Consider the following 4,186-nt stretch of genomic DNA (forward strand, 5'->3'; position numbering starts at 1 on the left):
CATTTTTAAGGCATGTGTTTTTTTTATATTTAATTCCCTCAAAGATTTGCAGCTACTATTTTAAACAAATATTTAATATCACTTGCTTAATTAACAGATTATTCGTTATATGGAGCAAATGTATCTCCACTTTTGGAGGCATCAGATTGTGGAGCTCACTATGATCAGAAATACCTTTCTATCTTTGACATTAAGTATCAACTTCAAATACTTCAGGCCAAGTATAACATGGGGCTAGATACAGAGTAAAGCTCCCTCCATACTCTCCCATCAAACACTCCAAGGGCAGGGACAGCACTGGGTTAGATACAGATTAAAGTTTTCTTTAAACTATCCCTGTCAAACACTGTCAGAGATTGTAAAACTTATATTATACATAGTGTTAAGTTCCCTCTGCTCTGTCCTATCAAAGGTATGACTGACAGATGTGGCATGAATTATGGATGGAATAAGTCTCTCTGCATTGCCCCATCAAATTAGCATGCTTAAGTGTTGAGAAACATCCATCAGTTTTGCACTCACAAAATGTGTTATCCTCACTCTCTGAAGTAAAGGACATTGTATTTACTCTTTATCAGTATGACATCTTCTTTCATTTTCTATACCTGCCATTCTTTTCATTGATTTCCCTGTGCCCCTGTATGTCTCATCACTTCTTATCTACTCAACATTGCTTGCATCTCAGATACATTTCTTCCTGTTCTGTTAAGATGCTGTAATTAATATCTATCCATCTGACAGTCTAGCTTTAACCTGCATTTTCCTTAGTCTATTTCTTTTTATTGATTAATGCCTCGGTATTCTCTTCTTCTCAAACTAAACTGCCAGTAGGGCACAGTATATTAATAATTCACCCACTCTGAATTCACCTGGAATTTTGAGTTCAGCTCTTAGTGTGATCTAGTGAAGATTTGGTACAGACTTGTAATTGGATGTCTACCTGGTTTCAGTACAACAGCAGACCTGAGGGACCCACAGCGGCCCAAATGTTGCAAATTAAGATTGCAGTACAGAAACAGATGATCCACTGGGTTTCCACAGTGGGGGATTCTTATCCAATTATCTGCTTAAGAATCATATCCCTCTCACTGACATAAAGACATTTTTTTTCTGCTGAGTATCCCTCTGGTGTTTCTAAAAGGAAAATAAATTTGTTTATAGAAACATAAGAATTAGGAGATGAAATAGGGCATTTAACTCAACCTGCTATGCCATTTAATAAAATCATGATTAATCAGGTTGTGGTCACAACTTCAGTCTGCCAAGCCTGCCCTACCCCATCTTTCACCCATATCTCCTTTGTCTATCACATATCTAGTTCAGCCTTTAATAACTTCAGCAACCCAACCTCACTGCTTTTTGGAGAAGCAAATTCCACAGACTAGTGCACCTTTGAAAGAAAAGCATTCTCCTCCTTTCTATTTTAAAAGGGAGACCTCTTATTCTGGAAATGTGTCCCCCAGTTCTAGTTGGCACCCATAGGAGGAAACGTTCAGTATTCAGCCTCTCAAGTCCTCTGTTGCTGGCTTCTTTATCTCCTCCATTGCAAGTGCTGCAATTTTAAATGCTCCTGTGGAGTGCTTTGGGATATTTAACGATAATACACCATATAAATGCAAGTTGTTGTTTGTGCTGTGTATTGAGGACATGGAGGTCCTGGGACCCTCTTCTGCAGTCCTTGGAAAGATCTGGGATCCTTATTTCAAAGGAGATGATCTGACATAGCTTAGGAAAACTGGTATCAAAATGTGCCCCAAACAATGTTCCACTATAACCTCATTTCAAGTTTGAAAATTGCCATGACCCCACTTAGAAGTGACACTGATGGCCAATTAGAATTGGAGCACGTGATGTAACATGGCCAGAGCTCCATACTGGACATTAGTATCCGATAACCTGCAACCCCAAAATTGTAGCTTGCAACATCCACTTTGGGAAGGCCTAGTTTAAACAAATTGCCAGCATACCTCAACAAAATGATGTATAAGTTTTTTTTTCATATATAAGTCTTTTCCCTCAAATACACTTGGTTTATAGTGTTCGAAAGATTCCTGCTCACCCTTTTTAATATTTGCCTTCCTCTCTATGAAAAATAATTTTTGTGTTTAATTTCTTCTGTTCAGCTTGAATCTGATTTGCAGTATTTTAAAAGGTTTGCCATATATATTTAAAGTAAATGGATAAATTTGTACAGTAAAAACTGCAGGTGGGAATGCAAAGAAATCCATGAACCCTTTCATGGAAAATTTCACACAAGCATTTTCGCATTTTAGACTTTTGCACATAAATGTGAAATTACTGTTGGATCATAGAATAATACATCACAAAAGGAAGTCATTCAGCCCATTGTGCCTGTTCCAACTCTTTAAATGGTCTGTCCAATTAGTGCATCCCCTGCTCTTCCTCCATAAGTCAACAATTTCCTTATTTCCCTTGAAGTATTTAACCAATTCCCCTTTGGAAGTTATTTTTGAATCTGCTTCAATTATCCTTTCTGGTAGAGCATTCCAGATCATAAGAAATGTGTTTTTTTTCCTGAGCCCTCTGTTTCTTTTGTTAATTATTTTAAAACACTGTTTCCTATCTACCAGCAGCTGGAAACATTCTCGTTCTTTAATATTCACAATATTACCACAAAAATGCCTAACTTGTTTATGATATTCCTATGTTTAACCTTGTACTGGATTAATATTGCCATTCTGCAATTTTGCAAAATAAGTTTTAAACCATGATCCTTGTAGCTGGAAGCCTTTTTTTTAAAAAATTATTGTACAAAATACACTGCAGATTTTGCAGTTTAACTGAACACATCACCATAAGTTATGATTAAATAGTAGCAGCTGCATGGGGCATTTACATTGATATTCTGAAGCAATTTACTTGGAAAAGCCATTTTTCAATTAGCTAGAGACTTGAATTTGTCAGTTATGATAATTATATTTTCTCTTTGTTGAATATAGTCTTTGCAGCTGGTGCACTGTTCATGTGTACTAGCTGTTCTAAATACCTTACCTTACACAAGTGCACATTCTTCTTGACTGAGTCTAGGTTAAGTGTCATGAAATGTCAGCATGGTGGTTATGTCACTTAGGACTGAAATATAAGTTGAAATCCTTACATATCAACTGGCGTGTAATGGGGAGCATCTAGCTATTGGTTTGTTAAAAAGAAATCTGGTCCACTAATATTCTTCAGAGAAGGAAGTCTGTTACCCTTACCTGGTCTGGCCTACACGTGAAAGCTTATCCATAGCAATGGGATTGTGTGGCAGATTGAGTTTAATTTAGATAAATGTGAGGTGCTGTATTTTGGAAAGGCAAATTAGGGCAGGACTTAGAAACCTTAATGGTAATGTCCTGGGGAGTGTTGCTGAACAAAGAGACTATGGAGTTTAGGTTCAAATATCCTTGAAAGTGGAGTCACAGGTAGACAGAATCGTGAAGAAGGTGATTGGTATGCTTGCCCTTGTTGGTTAGTGCATTGAGTAGAGATGTTGGGAGGTCATTTACAACAATACAGAACATTGGTTAGGCCACTTGTGGAATACTGCATTCAATTCTGGTCTTCCTGCTATTGGAAGGATATTGTGAAACTTGAATGAGTTCAGAAAAGATTTACAAGGATGCTGCCAGGGTTGGAGGGTTTGAGCTGAAGGGAGAGGCTCAATAGGCTGGAGCTATTTTCCCTGGAGTGTTGAAGGCTGAGAGGTGACCTTATAGAAATTTATAAAACTATGAGGGGCATGGCTGGGTTAATAGCCAAGGTCTTTTCCCCAGGGTAGGGGAGTCCAAAACTAGAGGGTAATGGTTTAAGGTGAGAGGGGAAAGGTTTAAAAGCGACCTAACGGGCAGCTTTTTCATGCAGAGGGTGGTGAGTGTCCAGATGAAGTTGTGGAGGCTGGTACAATTACAACATTGAAAAGGTATCTGGATGGATATATGAATAGGAAGGGGTTAGAGGGATATGGGCCAATTGCTGGCAAATGGGACTAGATTAATCTAGGATATCTGGTTAACATGGAGAAGTTGGACCAAAAGGTCTCTTTCCATGCTATACATCTCTATGACTGTTCATTGCCCTCTGAACTGGCTGAGTGATATAGTCAGTTTTCAAGGAGATTGCTCACCATTACTGTATAAAGGGCAGTCGTGCAATTGGCAGCAAATTCTGGGATTGGCAGTGGCAC

Source organism: Chiloscyllium plagiosum, chromosome 35, assembly GCF_004010195.1.
Source record: "Chiloscyllium plagiosum isolate BGI_BamShark_2017 chromosome 35, ASM401019v2, whole genome shotgun sequence".
NCBI classification, from domain to species: Eukaryota; Metazoa; Chordata; class Chondrichthyes; order Orectolobiformes; family Hemiscylliidae; genus Chiloscyllium; species Chiloscyllium plagiosum.